Genomic DNA, 19499 nt, shown 5'->3' with positions numbered 1-19499 from the left:
GGATATCAAGAAGCTTTATAATGTAACGAGACTCTTTGCAGTTGTTAATATCATATAAACTGTAGCTCTATTAAAAAATACACATTTTACCCTCACAAAAATGGCTGCCGATACCATTTACAGCAGCTTCCGGGATATTTTGCGAGTGTGCCTTCAGAATTTCCTTTGCGAAATGCTACAAAGGAAACACTTAACAAGTTTGATAAAATTAGAGGTACCTAGTATTGCTTTTTCGTCAGTCATGTAGAAATGTACAGATATGTAACTCGGTTTAGGAAGTTGTCTTGAATCGCAGTTGCACTGAGACTCAAAGATTTATTCCAAAGTGTTTTTCTTACATGATCGTGTTCCCAGGAACAACGTCGATATGATACGCCAGTTGTATTGCACTGCAATTTTGTGATGGTTGTAAAATATATAATAACAGTCTTTATTTTTAAACCGTGCCTTTCATAGTGGACCACCATCACAAAGCACTTTACAAAATATGAGTCTAGGGTGTGTAAACTATGCATCAGCTGCAGGGTAACTTACCAGAAAGATAAAGCACAAAGAGGTTAAACGACTTGCTTGGGGTCACACAATGAGTTAGTGGCAGAGTTTGGATTTGAACTGGAGACCTCCTGTTCACAAGCCTGTTTCTTTAACCACTAGGCCAACATGTGGTGTAGGCCCACACACTCACCAGTGGTGAGGCTGGATCTTGAGCCAGCATCGTAGGGAGGATTGGATACCCCACAAATGCGGAGAAGCCAAAGCAACGCAGACAAAAAGGACAACCTTCTAGGCTCTAACTAGGGAGGCTTAGTGTTTTAAAAGGGCATTGCTTAGGGGTTGTCTTGGGGCAGCTGTTGCTCCACCTTATTACAATTTTCTCTAGTTACTCAGCAAACCAGGGTGTCTTGGATCTTTTTTTTTTTTTTTTTTTTTTTTAACATCTTTACATATTTCAGCCTACTATGGTCAGAAACAGGTAACCTATGAATTTATTTTGAGAACCTTGGTATTTGATTACAGTGTAAATGCAGTAAAGCAAACTGTTTGTGTTGCTATCATACTATTGTGAACTACTTTATTAGATATTAAATTTTAATCAACATGTTGAGAAAGAGAATATATTGGTGCTGTGAGGTGCATGTCCTTGTCTGTGTAAGACCCCCTTCACCTGGCAGCAGCCAAAGGGTATGTGAATATCGTCAAACTGCTAATGGAAGAGGGCAGTAAGACTGACGGTGAGACACACAACTTCTCATTGTACTGGAATATTATATAAATGTATTAAACAAAAGGATCCTGTTGATGTGTGTTCAATTTTTATCTGTTTGTTTAATTTTTGCCTTTCAGTTACAGTAAGTAGCAGCATGTCTGTTTTAGAAAACAGCAGAGGGAGCACTGGAGCCAGAAAAAAAACAACATTTTTTTTACAGTACTTCCTACAGTGCTTGCAGTAAAGAGCTTCTGACAGCTGAAAAAAAAATATTGAAAAACAAGATATGCTTTGTGATATGATACGTTTTTACGGGGGTTTTGTGAAAAAAAAAAAAAATGAACAGAATGAAACACAACCTTTTCTTTAGCTAATGCCCAGGATAATGAAGACCACGTTCCGCTCCACTTCTGCTTTCAGTTTGATCATCATGAAGTTATCTGCTATAAGGTCTTTTTTGTTATAAGGAGTGGAAAGTAGAGTCCTGAATCCACCAAATTGTACTTTGTTTCATACAGTGCTTGCACCTATGGAAAAAGCATTGAAATGGTGATGTTTCTGCTCAGCCAGAATGCAATGAGCATTAATCACCAAGATGGACACACTGGTAAGAAAAAGTCCAGACCTGCAATCCAAAATATATGTACCTTTTTTAAAGGGTATATATTTTCAGGGCTGCATAGTGCCTGTTTTCATGGCCACATTTGTCTGGTCCAGTTCTTGTTAGACAATGCAGCCAATATGAATCTGGACGCCTGTGACCCCAGCCGATCTAGTGGGGAATGATGTGGGCATAAGAGAAAGGTATCATTTGGACAAGCTTTCCCCCTCTTGTGGCTGGTCTGAGTATTCCTGTACGCTCAGGGATCAGTATCATTTGTCTGAGTTCGATGAGTCTGCCTTGACTGTCTATGTGTGGGCTGAGATACTTGATGACATCACTTTCATAGGAAAAAAAATATAACACCTATAAAGTGACACTCTGCGGGGCAGGCAGCAGTACATTTTTTTTTATAGCTTTTGTTTAGTGTCTGAGGGACAGCAGAAAAAAAAAAAAACTATATTCCTGACTGTACATATATTTCTAAATCCATTTTAACAACAGAGCATCACTAATTATTCCACTAATTACAGCTGGTTTGGTGTTGTAGGTCAGGATGTGATTGTCACGTTGCTTAAACACTACACAAGGCCTCAGGATGAATCTCCTTGCAACAAGTATTCACAACCTGGTGGAGGTTAGTGCCAAGGCCACTCTACGCATTCACAATGTGCCCCAGAATGTACCCATAGGCTTTACCTGTAATACAGTGGAATGTAAGGGTTCTGTTATTGTGTAATCTGGATTATTCTGTTTTTGCAGATGGATCTTACATCTCTGTCCCTTCCCCTCTGGGAAAGAGCAAGAGCATGACTAAAGGTACACATGAAACGATATAAACAATGTTATAAGATGAGGCACAGTAGAAGACTCGAACTTACCGACTTATATTGACCCCATGCACAGTTGTTCAATTGGTGATCAATGTAAATCATTTAATACGATGTTAAAGCGTAGTAAAAGCTATGGCTTACTACAGGACGTTTTGAAATATCAAACTATTTAATAAGATGTAGTTCTACAGAGCAGTATTACATTTACAAAGTGACTTTTACATTCTAAATTTAGAATATAAAGATGAATTTGTTCATACAACACAGGGTCACTTGGTCTATGGTTGCTGTACCATTGCCAATCTCCGTTGCACCCTCCCATCTCAGTACCACCTCCAGCTGTCAGAACTTGAATTCAGTGAAATGATAGGATCAGGTACATATACAGTTTGGCTGACTTTTTTTGACAGTTCAGTTTCTTACAATGGTATAGAAAAAGGTAACTTCCAATGCAAATCTATAGATTTATTTGGTTCATTTGGAAAAGTGTACAAAGGACAATACAGGAACAAAGTTGCAGCAATAAAACGGTAAAAAATTTTTACTGATACAGAAGTATATTTTGTAGTGTGGGTGACATTCAGACAGAGAAATCTGCACATGCTGTTCCATATACAATGGTGTGATGCTAGTAAATTCTTTACTGTGGGTAAACTAACCTATTTTGAGACAATGACTCACAGCACTGTGCTACCCATCAAATATGATTGTCAAATTAATTATTATGTGCAGGAGCACCATTGTTGCAAACCTGAGCCCCAAAGCCCAGATGACAAATTCATACGAAGAGCATGGAAATCCAATATATTTGTGATACACGTGATGGATCCTAGACTATCAACACACACACACACACACACACTGGCTCTAATCTGCAAAAGGACTGAAAAAGTAATTTGGTGGTGTTTAACATGTCTCTTGTTTTCATATTTTGCTTATTAATAATCTATGTGAAGATACATGGTCCTGAATTGATACTTCTATAGCTGTCTTAATTAAAAAGAGAAATGCATACTATTCAGTATGCCTTAGCACACTACAGCCCTTTTTAACAGGGGAGAGATGGACCTGGGCAAGACCTCCCCCTTCTTCGACGGCCTTTGTTTTCAGCAACTTCATAGAGAAGGTTCATCTCCAGGTACTGGTTGTCATTCAGCAAGTCCTCATCACTTGGAGCCTGGGCACTGCAGCTCTTTTTATATCTCCCCAAGTCAGAAACAGAACTAAAGGTGACTGTCTCCCTCCTGGCTTTGCCAGTGGAGAACTGTGCAGGTGGAAGGCTAGATGTTCTTTGCTTCAGAAAAAATAATCTGTTTAATTTGTCTGTCTGGTTTTCATTGCCAGGAAAACTGTGTTTCATGCCGCTGGGAACATAGGAAAGTTGGGTTCCTACTTTATTATTAATTGGGCTCAGAGGATCCTCACTTAGAGCTCTTTTTCTCCTGATTTTATTTTGAACAGTAGTCGCGACACGCTTTGGGCCAGTGTCCTCTTTACATTGTTGGGGAGTCTCTGGGAAACAAAGGCTTTCAAAACTGTAAGTGTGGGAGTCAGTTACTTCAGTGACTGATGTAAAGCAATTAATCATGCTTTCACAACTGTTCATACTCCTGACAGATTGCTTTTCTGAAGGACTACAGTTATATAATCCCAGCTCTTCTTTATTTAACGGGCATTCTTGTCTTTGTCCTCTGAAACCGCACCTGTTTGTCATGGCCATGTTATCTGCTGCTGCCAAATTAGTATCTGAAACATTCATTTGTTGGACATTGTAAGGCTCATTGAAAGCAATGCCTGGTTCTGTGCCTGCCTGGTAGCATGCACCCGGCTCTCCTTTGCTATCAGATTCAGTTCTAACAGCATATGTCTCTGGCATCTTCTCACGAGTTAGTTCTTCACATTGAGTATCTGCTTCATTGTCAGGTAAATTGACACGACTAGTGGACAATGCTAGGGAGGCACTGTCTTCAGAAATCCCATTCCCATCACCTTCACCTGTCTTTTCTTCTGCAGAGGTAAGTTTTTCTGAACTAAAAGTTGTCGCACTCAGTCTGATTTCATTTTGATCCGGTTCAACTGGACGTGCTTCATCTGATTCACCACCTTTATTATTTGGAACAAAGGTAATGTTGTCAAACGGGTTTTCTTTAGCTGCAGACATACGAGACATCCCTTTAACATTAGCTGCAGTTAAATCTGAATCTCTATGGTCCTGTAGCACATGGGCGCTGAGTTTGAGAGGATGTTTATCTTCCATGGAGCTGTGTGAGGCTGGTGTGCTATGTACAGGTGTCTCGGCACTAGTGGTATCTTTACAGGAGTCATTATAATATGTGGGGAGACGCTGTGAAAAGCAGAGCTTGTCCATTCTGCTGGGCGGATGCTCTGCCATGCTATTTTTGTTGCTTTCCTTCTGCTCTGTCTGTCCATTGGGATGTCTTCTACTCTTCCTTTTCTTTTTCCCAGTTTTTGCCCCTGATTCTTTTTCCTTTGCCTCATCCAGGTCCTGGCTCAGGGTAATGTTGCTGTCTGACTCAGGCTCCGGGCTAAATCTTTCTATGTGTTGATTCTCATCTGGATACCCAAAGAGTTTCTTTTGGGCTGTAAGAAATAAGCAAACAAACAAATGTTTCAAAGGACACTATGTTGCGATGGATACAAAAATTCTAACTTCATCATTTTTGTTGCTCCATTATCTACAGTTATTTTAGCATTGAGACATTTTTTTAAAGTGAACATAATATGAACATAATTTTTTATTTAACATCATGTAATCAAAGAAACTACAAGACGATAACAGTAGTATAGTATTTCACATTGTACAGTAATACAGTATTTCAAGTTAGTTTTTCGAAATGTGACATTTAAAAAATGTTGTCAGTTTTTTGTTAAGTACTGTATATGGAAAACTACAAAGCGGTATGCAATTCAGTAGGTTAATGTAACATTATTCAGCAGGTTTCTTTTGACTTTAAGAAGCAAAATTAATTAATTCTATAGGCCAGAGCTGTAGTAGCCATGCCATCAAAGCGTATAAGCACCTCCACTGTTTGTTTTCAAACATAACTTTCCAAAACATTGGGAAGTTGGCTGTTTTGAGCAAAAACGTATTTATTTATAAATATATTTTTAAAGAATCACTTACAAACTTCCTTATTGATCGGGTGTTTGCAGTCATCTTTCCTGGTTTCACTAGTTGTTGAAATGTTGTTCATTATCATTGCATCCATTTTCTCAAGGTTTTCTGTCTGCAGCTGCTCAGTAGTTTTGGTTGTTTTGAAGACTGAAGCATTGCTTTGATTCGGGTTTGCCTGGGTTCGGTTACAGTTATCTGCCACTCCACATTCTAGGTCTTTTTCTTTTGGCTGAACGACCTGCTTTTTTCTTGAAAAAATCATCCACAACAGCCACAGACATAGGAAACACAGGACTGAAAGAGAATAGAGAGACAGCTAATTGCGTGATTGTGGCTCAGCTGGGCTAGTGGTTTAAACCAGTGTTAGGGATAAACAATACATACTCAGTTTGCCATTTACAAAATAATATACTGCTTCATTTGTCTATCTGTTATTAAAAAAAAAACTGTTGCATGCTGTAATTAACAAACAAGCCTTACCAAAAAAGAGGAGCATTGAACCAACTATGATCCCAGCTAGGGTTCCTTGACTCTCTGCAGTGGTGGTATGTGTTGTGATGACATAATAGGCATTTGAAAGAGTGCTTGTGATACACATATCACTTAAATTCCAAAGGGCTAGTCCAGCTACATTCGGAGGCTTGGCACACGCTGTGAGCAAAGAGTTGGACAGTGTCTTATTTCCATTCTCCGACGTGAACGTTCTCAGCCATTGGATGAAGTCCGTCAGCTCACATTCACAGGTCCAAGGGTTACGGGACACATCAAGTAGTTTAAGTTCTAAGCCATCAATCCCATCCGCATTGAGAGTCATTAGCTGGTTACTAGAAAGATCAAGTTCTTCAAGTCCCTGGAGATTCCTGAAGCTTCCTCTTCCAATAGTCTGAATCTGATTCCCGCTCAGGTTCAGTCGCCTCATACTTTCTAAAGGTGGGAAAGTTGTTGATTCTATGGTGCGGATCTGGGTCTGGCAGATCACCAGCTGGTGAAGGGTGGTCATGTTGGAAAGCCAGTGCTGTTTGATCGTAGTGATTGGGTTGGAGATGAGATGTACTTCAATCAGGTTGTGTAAAGAGGAGAACACATGGTCAGGAAAGTCCTGGATGCCTGTCCTTCTGATAGTGAGTTTCTGTAAGGATGTGAAGCTGCTGTCTTCAAACGCATTTGCCTCAATGCTTGTGATGGTATTTCCGCCAATAAACAGGCTTGTGATATTGAGAGGCAAAACTGCAAGAATGAAAAACAACACAATATAACTAAAAAATGTTTAAAACGTATTAATTTACTTGCGCTTGAATGAATAACAATAGCTAGGTAATAAAAGTATTATATTATTTAGCTGGTAGAGTGGCTGAAGCATAAAAGCTCACAATAGGAAACCAAATAACAAATCTATTTGTTTTTAACAACTTGCATGCTTTCAAATCATGCAGCAAACAAGGTAAGGAAAAATACATGAAAATCTCAGGGGAGTCTTTTAATTCCTATTATGAAACTCACTTGAGAAAATATTAAATTTTAATAGGGTATAGTGTTCAAGGTTGTAAACAAGCTATAGTGCTACATAAGCAGAAATTTGTTTACACAACAGGTTCTCAAATAAAATAACATACTGTTTATAAGGTAAAAACCGAGTGTTACAGCATTCATAAAGTACGTGTTTTTATCTTTAATTTCATAGCTTTTGATTAATAAAAAAAGATGATTTTGGGGAAACCAACAGCATTTCAATGATTTTCTTACTACTAGCAAATTTAAATGTTAGTCCTAGATAAGTGATAATCAGGCTATGTGTAACCAGCTGATACTACAGAATTCTATCCTTTTCATGAAACTGGATATAAGACCAAATTAAATGTAACGATGAAAGACAAACTGTACAAGTCAGATTTTTGTTCCCTACCTTCAGGTACAAGTCCATTCAAGCAGTAGAGTATGCCAGTCGCTTGTGACTCTCCAAATTCTCCACCTGACCAGCACAACTCAGTCAGCTGGGTCTGCATGGCAGACTGGTGTATAATACTCAGCACAGCCAACATGAAATAGGGGAATCTTGATAGTGCCAAAACCCTGTGGTACTGCATTTTAACCACAACAGACCACAACAGTGTGTTATGAGTGTTTAGAGAATAATGTGTTTAGTCTTTACTGGTAGCCACGGCAAGAGAGTCTTTAGCTATAGCACTTGACCTCCTCTGCACATGTTTTTTTGTTTTTGTTTTACAGCATGTTTTATCTTGCCTTAATATATATGTGTGTTCCATCCCACTAATTTTTCAGGCCATTAATGTGACATATTGAACTGACTGCAAGGGAGTGGACAGTGTCAGCCTCAGTGGATGTTACTTGGCAACAATTCTCTGAACCAAATATAAATAAAATATCTTTTTTTTTTATTGGCTTTTTATTCACAACCAAATTCCTGCAGTTATATTCAAAACCTTTTCTTTAACAGCCATAATCTCCTGCTTTATGAAGACGGCCTTGCTGTGGTTGCCGATTTTGGAGGTATTATCTTCTGTTGTGCTCTCTGAATCATTGTAACGAATTATAAAATCCTTTAAAGTTATTATATCTGTTATTGTATTGTACTTTTAATGATTGGCCGCAGTTTTTTTTTGTTTTTTTTTGTAGAATCCAGATTCCTTTTGTCTATGGACGTGGACAATATGACCAAACAGCCAGGGGTTCGTTTCAGTTTCCTGCACACTTTTTAAAAATGTATCTATGTGAAAAGATGTGTATCTATCTATAAAAATGCAGTATGTGGCACAAGGTAGTGTGTAGAGTGAGCACTGAACAAGTAAAGAAATTCAATGATCAGTGTGTGCTGTATATAATTCCATTATGATTCCCTTATTTCCACACCTTGTATTAAGTGAAAAAGGGGATTTATTAAGTTTATTCTAGTATTTCTGAAATGAAAGGGAGATTTTACACTTTGTTGAATAGCAGCAGAAGGAGAAATGCATTTAAATAGATTCAGACCACAGAAAAAAAAATTAAAAATAATAATAATAATAATAATAATAATAATAATAATAATAATAATAATAATAATAATAATAATAATGTCTAAAGAGGTGAAAGCATTGCTTATTAGACAATAGTATTTGTTATTGCCATTGTACTGGATGTGCAGAACCTGGTTAGCCCCGGAGGTGTTCACACAGTGTACCCGCTACACAGTCAAGGCTGACATGTTCAGCTTCGCCCTCTGCCTCTGGGAGTTCTTAACAGAAGAAATCCCATTTGCACACCTTAAAACAGGTAAGAGAAGTTGCACACTGTAGTTCCTGGTGTGCACCCCACCTTTCATGTTATATATATATATATATATATATATATATATATATATATATATATATATATATATATATATATATATATATATATATATATATATATATATATATATATATATATATATATATATATATATTATATATATATATATATATATATATATATATATATATATATTGTATCTCAACAGTAAAAGGGTCAGCACTGCACCTGGTTGAAGTACAGTCCAGTAATTTCCCCTTTACAATCACTTCGAAAGCTGCCAAGAGCTAGACTGCATATTCAAAGAGTCATTAGTTGTGATATTTTCAGTATATTACACTTTATTTAGAGGAAAACATAGCCTTGTATATGGACCAACAGCCAGTGCCTTATTATAAATATACTGTATTATGACATTGCACTAGAGTTTCATAGTTACTTAATTACCCTGTGGACAACACATTTGCAAACAGGTTATGTGGTGACAACTGATCACATTTTTCAAGGATAATGCACAGTGCAGTAATGTACTGCTGCCCTATCCTAGACGAACATGGTTCTCAGAAGGATCTGGGATCCCCCATTAACAGGCCCCCCAATTATATTGCCGAGCAACAGGAACAATATTACAGTTCTATGGCATGATGTATCCACAGTCGCAGAAAGAAATAACTGGCCTGAGATATACTGTAAAGGTCTGATTACACTGGGAGCTGCAGCGGAAAGCGGTAAACCGTGCGGTTTTTCATATCACACTGGCAGCAGGGAACCTCGTGGTAAATGTATTATCACATGAAAAAATTAATTTGATAAAGAAATAAAGGTTAAATATATTTGTGTATGCTATATTTGTGTATGTATCTTTATTTAAAAAAACATGCAACGTTCCACCTGTGTAGCATTCTCCATTCTTGTTTTTCTATTTTTTTAAATCACGTCTGAACCAAACAATGTTATTCCGCACCATATAAAGACCGTGCGCATTGCGTGACTGAATTGTTTATCTGACATGGTGAATCCAAGAGTTTTATGACAATATCATTTAAAAACCTGTACCAAAACCTCCATGAAATACTACATCATTATTGAGACCTCTTTTATTTGAACTTCGAAGTGTTTTGCTTGGAGGTCTTATGGCATATAGCACGCTGTAAATTGCATGTTTTCCGTTGCTATGTAAAATGTAAATATTTTTACTTGACATGTCTAGTTTGGCTGCTGTGGTGTTCCAGGTGTCTTGCATCTTGAGCGTATCCGTATAATTTGGACGGGACTAATCATACAGTTGAGGGCATTTTTGTACCATGAAAAACCAGTCTTTTCATTCGCCATTACTGTACATAGTGCAGATAACATCACACAACAACTCTAGTTGATTGGTCTAGATGGAAATTTTTCTAGGTGGAAAGATTCTATATTTTTTTGACGCACGGTTTACCGCTTTCCGCTTTCTGCTACTGTGCCCAGTGTAATCAGACCTTAAGCGTGCAACAAAAAGAATTGAGCAAATAAAGACATTTGTATGCAAAATCTTAGTAAACTGGGCCTATGCTGTGTCTTTGGTGGCAAAAAAAAAGTTCTTATGGTTCTTGAGTGTTTGTTTGTGTGGATTTAATTCCTGCTAAAGCAGTGCTTATTTAAATTTGAAAGATTACGTGATAATTGCAAGTGAATGTAATAATTAAGGCAAATGCTTTATGCCTTTATTTTCAGACAAAACATAGCAAAATTACCAAAAACTCCTGTCCTTACTTTGTCAAGATGTATTTTCAAAATATATATTTTTTACAAAAAAACTTTAAAAACAGTATTGCGTACTGTGTGTACAGTATTACACATCAAAACAGTGATTATTTGTAAGCTACTGTTGAAGTCTGTGAAATAGATACATACCTACATAAATAAGAAAATAAATAAGTAAATCAACCAATAATAAAAGGCCACACGTTTTTCATCATACAGTCCAGGTTTAGTTGATAAAGGGACAGCCAGTGAGTCCAGTCTGAGGCTGTTCTAATAGATGTAGTCTACCTTATTTTTTTATTTAGTGCATTTTGTAGCTTGTTACTTGATTGTTCAGGGAGCACAAGGCAGATTTTCTTTTTGTGAGTGCCCTCTCCTGAAGGAACTTCTATCTCTTGTAAAATGCTGAGACTTGTTGCAGCTGCCTTGCCAGTGTATTTATCTGGCTCTAAATTGGACAGCAGCACATTAGCTATAGGGTTGTCCACAGCTACTGGTCCTTTGTCATCTTCTTTATGTGTCAGAGAGAGTGATGAATGGGTGCTGTTGTTGTTTGAATGGTTTCTTCCACTTGGAGCAGTTTCTGCATGACTTGTGCTAGTAATTGTTTCAGATTTTGACCTGTCTAGAGATGACTCTGAATTGGGAAGGGCATTATCCGAGGTAGTGTTTGTACTGTCCGTCATTTGATTTTGAGGAATCATTCCTTCATGAAACTCTGAAGCTACAGGCACTTCGACCTCGGGATCCTCTATTTTATTGATACTTTGACTGTGAGAGATAATGTTTCTTACATCAGAACCTCCTTTTAAAATGTCATTGCAGGTTTCATAGTTGCTGATTTCAAGAAGACTATCTGATCCTGGGATTCCTTCATTGGGAACTGCAGCAAGTGATGTCCTGTTTTCACTTTGGTTGATTGTTGGTTCCTGATGTGGATTTTCAAGAGCAGGAATGCTGAATTCTTGGCTTTCCCTCTGCTCTCGGACCTGCAGCTCTCCTGAATTCAGTACCTGGGAATCTTTTCCATTCTGGATCTCTGAACCCTCGTCTGCTCCAGTCTCATTGGTTTTGAGTGTACCAAGGTTCGGAAATACAGTGTTTTGTTCCTTGGGTTCATCAATATCTGAATGAGGTTCTACTTTTCGATCAGTCAAGGTTTCTGTTTCCAAACCTCTTTCGTTTAAAGCTGTGACAGGCAGTGTTTCATTATTCTCCACATGGCTCTCCTCCCTTGTGTTTTGGTCTTTGCCTTCCTTTACTTTCACAACCTCAGACGTGCTTCTTTGAGATTCATTTGGACTGTCTTCTTCAGACATGTTTAGTATGGGAGGTTTACCAGGGTCGGGTACATCTTTGGCCTCCTCTTGTGGGGTACTGGCTATTACATCGTGCTGGGCTTGTAACGGTGTTGCATTGTCAAGCTCTTTTTCAACTGATGTAGAACTTCTATCCAAGTGCAGCGACCCATGCTCAGAGTCTCTCATAGTCACTTTTGTTTGATTCAGAGTGGCATCTATTCCAGGTAACATTTTGTTATCCTGTCTAAGTTGGTCTTCCTGTTTCTTGGTCTCTTGAGCCTTGTGAGTTTTAGATTTCTTCTTGTTAGGGTGTTCTACCTCTGGGGTGGCTACTTCTATGGGGTCTTTCTTTTGTGTAGATTTTGTTGTTTTACTTTTCTTTTTCAATGTCTTTGTTCTTTCTGGTTTTCTGTGAACCTGTTGCTGCTCAGCCTCCTCTATGCTCCCTTTCCTACTAGGATGAATTATATTTTTCCGGAAAGGATCTAAACTTATCTTTACCTTTAATGAACCGCTCGATTGTGTCTTGTGTTTGGATTGGATTCGAGTCTGCTTATCCTCTTTGGAGCTTCCGGCTTTTTGATTTTTCGAGGCCCTTTTAGTTGAACTCACCATCCCCTCTTTAGCTTCGTCAATAGGACAGGTGTATTGTATGCTTTCCGCCTCTACATTGGTCTGTTTATGACTGCTCTTTCGTTTATTTTTCCTAAGAGCTGCTATCTCTCTTCGAGAAATGAAACGCACACTTGACATGCTGTTGGCGTTGGGTAGTTTAAAGGATACAGTCTTTTGTATCTGTGCTAGCTTGTTTTTAGGTGGTCCAGTAGGGGTTTCTTCAATATAGTCCCTGTGCAGTGTTGTTTTCCTGTTCACTAATGCTTGATTTCTGTGTGCCAGCTCTTTTGTCTTTTCCTCTGCCAATTCTGTTTTGATGTTGTTATCTTTACTCCCCTCTTTCCTGTATTCAAAAGTGGTGTGACAGTGAACACAATTAATGGTGAGGTAGTCTGGCAGCGAGTGAATGTTTTCAGGGTGACCTTCTTGTATAGAACGGTTAACATGATATTCTCTCTGCATACAGCTTGTTCCCAATCTGGAATGCATTGTATTGTACTGCGTGGGTTTATTCCCTTTTGCTCCTCTATAGTAATGTCCCTTTTCTCCTGCTTTTTCAAAGATGTGAGTGATCTGGTCTTGACATTGACCTGGGTTGTGACCTGCATGGCTCCACATATGTTGTCTCTTGTTTCTGGCATCTGGAAAAGGGAGTTCAGTATGGTTAATACCAGATTCTGACAAGTCATTGTCCGGGGGATGTAAAGTTGTCCTTATGGCAAAAGTGGTACTGGGGCGTTGACTCAGGCAGGGGTGAAATTACAGGCATTATTGCAGAGGGAGTATTTTTAACATTAGATAGATAGATTACATTTACAATTAAGCATATTTAAAATCAAAAGGTAGAGCATAGCATACAGTCACGCTAAAGAATCAAGAAGTGCAGTTAACATATTTATTGACTGGTGAAATACAATTCAAAGTTTCTGCAGTATGTCCACTGTTTCGGAATTTTAAATCTTTTCACAAAACAAACATTAAACTTTAAAGCTTCAGTCTCCATTGCAAAAGCACATCATGAGAAACCACATTGGTAGGTGAAAAAAACGCTAAAATAAAATTCACTAATTTAAAGAAATATATGAACATGTGAAATTTTCGGTCTACTAAAATAAAGAGCTTTATATGATCTCTGTAAGTAAGAATTTGCCGTGTCCAACACAAAATAATCAAAAGTAGCACTGTAACATTATCAATACAAAGAAGTGGGCTGAGTTACAAGCTCTAGCAGTGTCTAGAATAAAATATATATCCAAAATATGGCTTGTACCATAACAACAGGAAAGCATAATCAATCAGACTGCAGAGTCTGTTGGCATTATTTGCACATGGTTATTCAAAACTGGAAATTAATGGTGTAAATTTGACTTTCAGCTAAAAGTTGGGGTGGGGCGATTGGGACTGGGTAGGAACAAATCTTTTAAGCCACTGCTGAAACTGGAGAAACAAAAGTGAGTTTTACCTTACTTTTATAAAACTTAAATGGTAGCAGTAGTGAAACATGCATTAAAGAAAATTAATTTTGAATGCTAGAGAGTTTCGTGGGACATGGACTGCTTAATGAGTAAATGCAGGCAGGAAGGCTGTTATTACATGCTTACCTTCATTATTATTCGACGCGGGATGCTTCAAGTACCTCTCCGTTTCCTCCCTCTGTGCCAGCCCTCTGTGCTCGCTGAGGTTAATTGTTACCCGACTCAGATTCTTCAAATCAACGCTCCCCTTATTATCAGCTTTCTTTTTCCCAGGTGCGCTCTCAGATACTGACTGTACCAATCTGCAGTTGAGACATGCAAAAACATTTCTTGCAGGCTCGTCGCTTTTCCGTGACCAGCAGTAGTCTGTCCTTGCCACAGCTCCTACTGTGTTTTCCTGCTTGAGCTGGGGCTTGTTTCTGGGGTGCACAATAGACGTCACCTGCACTCCATTGTCTTCAGTGAAAATGCACTCAGGGTTTCTCCTAGAAGACCTATGGTTTCTCATACGAAGAGCGTTAGGAGTGGCTTCCTCCCCATGCAGTGGGCAAGGTCTCTCTTTCCAGCACCGCTGCCCTTTACTTTGCTGCAGTTTGTTGTAAAAGAAGAAAAGCCCAGCCAATGTAAGGCCCACTGCACCTACAATTCAGTCAAGAACAAGAAAACATTAGTTGGCCATTAGTTATAAGTATAATGTTTAGCAAATCTAATTTAAAATGAAAATGCCAAAGACTGCAGTTCCCAATTGAAACATTGTCATGTTTTGCCTAACCACTTAAACCTTTAACATTAGAATCTCAGTATATTTAATAACACTAAAGAGGCCACAATATCGATAAAGGGTTAATAACAAGGAATTGTGTAGCAGTTGGAAACCCCATACTACCCGCTGAGATAGAAATAGATACCAACATGTGACATCAATATCCCTTAATCTTCCTTGCCCAAGAAAATGTGGTATTTTTTTTAGATAAATTCCTTACCTGCAAAGCAAAGGATGGCTGCTAAGACAACATCCCTCACGTAGTGCTTGTAATCTTTGTTTCTTATCATGATGGTGATGTTTTGGTTGGATGGCACACAGTTGGACTCTGTCAGCTGCAGCACGGTTTGAACGGCTGGGTTCTTGGTGTTCTCACAGACCAGCTTCTTGCCATTGATCAGGACCTGGTTTTGGTTTTTGATGAATCGTCTGAGAAATGCAGAAAGCTGTTGTAGCTCACAAGTGCAGTTCCAGTGATTCATGTCCAGGTTCAGAACTGAGAGCCAGTAGAGGGAGGAAAAGGCATCTGGTATGACGGACAGGCTGTTTTTGGACAGATCCAAACTGTACAGCCGGGGAAGACTTGCAAAAGAATCTTTGCCAAGGTAGCTGATTAGATTATTAGACAAATCCAGACTCCTAAGGTTTTGGAGGTTAGAATCTGCGAAGGTACTGTTGTCCAGCTTTGTAATCTGATTCCCTTCTAACTGTAGTGTCAGTAGGCTTCTCATATCTTTAAACCAGCTTCCATTGATGTTCTGCAGAGCATTGCTACCCAGCTGTAGGGCTTCCAAGCTTGGGAGCTGTGTAAAGGTGGAATCCAGAATAGCAGTACTTGTGATTTGGTTGTGGTCCAAGAGCAGAGTTTTCAGGCTTGTAAGGTTGTGGAAAGCATTCTCCTCAATGTTAGTGATGACATTATTGCTAAGTCCAAGAAGTGTCATGTTGGACAGGTGTGAAAAACTGGTGTCATGAAGAGAGCTGATGTACCCATTGGTGAAGATCAAGGCTTTAGTGGTTACAGGAATGGCTGTATGAAGATGAACACATCACACATAAGTTATTGTGCTAAACACTCACACTAGGTTAATTGCTTTGTCAAGATTGTCTAGGTCAGTGGTGCTCACAGAATGAGTCCACAGTCCACACGCAGCCCAAGGTGTGTCCCATTCCTACTAATGTTAGTTTTCAAATCGCCCTAGTGTGCCAGATAGTGGCCAGTTTAACCAGTCTACAGATCTGTAGCATTTGGTGCTTACATGACTGCCTGTTTTAATTAACAACCAATTACTTCTATGATAGAAAAGTGAGAGGAATTATGGAATTGTAATGTTGGGGTATAAAAGTAATTATAGCAGAATAATTAAACTATCATTCTCTGTCCCCCAACAATTTTGTAACAATACCTTTGTCTAGCTGCACATTGTCGGTGAGGGTCACTGATCTAGTTGCTATTATTGCTAATGCATGTAAACCATGATGAGGATATTGTACTATTGTATAGTGTTTCCATCAGATTAATATATCTCAGAACTGAATTGAGTGAGATCATTATCATAATTTGATATCATATATAATATTTGGGTTGGTGCTGTTTCTGTCTGGTTCCTTACATATGACACTGGCCAGCTTTTGGCATATTGTTGCATCTTCTGAGCATACCACACAAGAAGCAGGACAGAAATCCATTAAGTGAGCATGCGTGAGGGAAGTCAGGACCACGAGCAGCACACCTGGAGAATAAAAACAACTGGTTACAAAAGGAAATGAGATGATTCTGTACACACTAATCCATGTGTTTTGTGATTTCATTTTTAACAAAACACTGTTTGAATCCTGCCGTTAGAGTACCTGGATGAGCCTTCTTTATGCTTTATTAAGCAGCATGCTGTCTGGGGGAGTGCATTGTAAAGGGGCTAGTGTTTGGTTGAGGTTGTGATGAACAGCATTTCATTTCCGTTCTGCTCCTCTGCATGGCAGTCAGCTCGTTTCAAGAACCTTCAAGCTTTGACTTTCTGCATTTACTTTTAATGGTTTGTTGATTTTAGGGCGTGCTCATGCCAAGTCTGAACTCACATTGTAAAAATGTGGTTCCCAGCTTTGGAGCCAAAAACAGTCATTGCCAAAAGAGCAGTGACCCAGTATAACTTGGGATAATCCTCCCCAAGACCCCAATACTTCCCAATCTCTAGCCCTGATGGGATGAAGACTTTGAAGAATAAATAATTCACTCTGGAAACAGACAATAAAAAACAAAGATTAGTTCAACTTACTTTTCATTTTTTACTGGTGTCCAGATAAAAACATATTGCAGAGTGTGTTCGCCCACAACAACCAAGAAGTCTGTGACTGGAACAGCTGCAGTTTGATGCATACTGCATCTTTTACCGAGTTAGCTAACCGTTGCAGACCTGAAAGAAAAGTCCAGTCATTAGGACTGCATTCTCCACCTGCAGCCAAAGGTTTTTGTTATTTACATACCAAATATTTGAATAACATGTGAAGCTTTAGGACTGTATAATGTCTACTACAATGCAGATCAAAAAATTAATTATGGTATTTCCATCCAACATGAAAGGCCTGTGTTTTCTGAAGTGGTTGCCAGACTACCAGCCTTTGCAACATTGAGGTAAGGATATATATTTTTTTCTATATTTCATCTATTCATTCAATTGGGATATAAGCATGCTTTACTCAGGTTATTATTTTGCACTGCTATTGATGTGGCAGGTTCCTTTCAAGGATTAGTCACTCAAGGCTTCCTCATGCTTAGACAAGGAGCCAATGCTTAGACAGTAAGACCAGTTAACTCAAAATCATGACATTTGGAAACAACAGGTTGACGTTTAAGTATTGGTATGGGATTTCCAGTGATACTGATGTTTGTTGTGCTACTCCTCATGTAGCTGATGTCTCCAGCCTCCAGTAACAGCAGTGGCTCCCTGTCTCCCTCCTCCTCATCAGACTGCCTGCTGGCACGTGGAGGGCCGGGCCACAGTCAAGTAGCTGTCCTGCGCTCCCGCTTTGAACTGGAGTACGCCCTTAATGCCATGGCCTACGCTGTGTGGTCACAAAGATAGGACTACCTGCTATAAACCCTTAGGGGCTTAGGGTCTCTAGCAATATCAAACCTGGGGACCTCAATCTGTCTAGAACAGGGGTGGCCAACCCTGGTCCTGGAGAGCTGCAGGCTCTTCTGGTTTTCGTTCCACCAGTTATTTTTCTTACTTAGTCAACACTAAAAAAAATGTCCAGGTTATTAGCCATTGACCATTTAAAGATATTCAGAAAGCTTGCAGGATTATGGCTCTCCAGGACCAGGGTTGGCCTGCCCTGGTCTAGAATGTGGGCACATACAAATGTTGAATTGCTGGACTGTTCAGGCAAAAGCTGGCCGTGTGGCAAGCATAGTTATAATACCCGATATGAACAGGTCACAGACGCATTTACACCAGCCGAACGTATTGTTTATTTAACACCGTGGTTAAAACCCCACACATATTTCCCTTTGAACTGTTTAACAGCTGTTGCCCAGTGAGACAGGACAGAAAATAAATAAAAGTAGCTGTAATAAAACATGCATGACCTCTCTACTGATTACTGGTTGCTGCTCCCCCGTTTATTTATTTGTGTTCCCTGACTGCGACAGGCTAGCATGGTAACAGTTTCCATGTGTACAGTAACAAGAAGTGGGAGACACATGTTGGGCTCTGGTATTGCTCTGGTCTGGCAAATGTTGTTCTTGGAGACGTCTCTCTCACATATGAGGCAGCATCTTTCACGGGTGACTGGAGGTGCAGACCCACTTGGTTTGGTGTCCATGGTAACAGAAACACTAGCTACCACCCACAGAACTCCCTGTCTATACCAGTTAAACACAGACCAGTAGCAATTACTAGAGCTGACCACAGGTTACAAACAGGAAAGCTACTAATTAGACTACCTTAGAAAATCTAATGCCAAGCCCCATTTGATTGTCTGCCTGTATGTGTGTATGTGATGCTTGGCCTATTAAACGACTGCAAGTGTTCAATATACCTGTTGTATTTAACCGTTAAATAATAAGAGAATAAAAAGCTATAAAAGCCATACAATATGTAGCAGACTGTACAAAATATGACTTCCAATGTATATTTTACAGTGCCACTGTATGTTCTCCATCCTCACTAAGTATTAAGTGATTCTCAGCCTCACTCCACTTAACCCAGACAGTAAGGTCAAGCTAACTTGGTGTCTTTGCAATGTGTGAAGCTTTAGATGGTCAACATGTTATAAACTACAACTATTTATATACAACAATATCAGCAAATTATGTAATATTATGCAGGTATTAAGCTCATGTGAAAAACAGCAAGTTTAGTTTTTTAACAAGTTTGTGGATTAGTGGATAAGGCTTTCATTGAATGGTATATTGTTTGTTTAAGCAGATAGCAAACAAAATATCTAAAGTACCTTCATTATTATGACTTAACTTTGCATAGCTCTAAAATGTTTTTTGTGGTATACTCTGTACTATATTTAGCTGGTGTGGATGTTT

General features: G+C 38.9%; 1 pseudogene; it reads left to right on the top strand.

Annotated features, from left to right (window-relative positions):
• The first annotated feature begins 100 nt into the window (after nt 1-100).
• On the top strand, nt 101-18079 carry LOC121327081 (annotated as a pseudogene).
• The last annotated feature ends 1420 nt before the right edge of the window (nt 18080-19499 follow it).

This window comes from Polyodon spathula, chromosome 14 (genome assembly GCF_017654505.1).
Source record: "Polyodon spathula isolate WHYD16114869_AA chromosome 14, ASM1765450v1, whole genome shotgun sequence".
Taxonomy (NCBI): domain Eukaryota; kingdom Metazoa; phylum Chordata; class Actinopteri; order Acipenseriformes; family Polyodontidae; genus Polyodon; species Polyodon spathula.
This window is presented reverse-complemented; position numbering and strand designations above follow the sequence as displayed.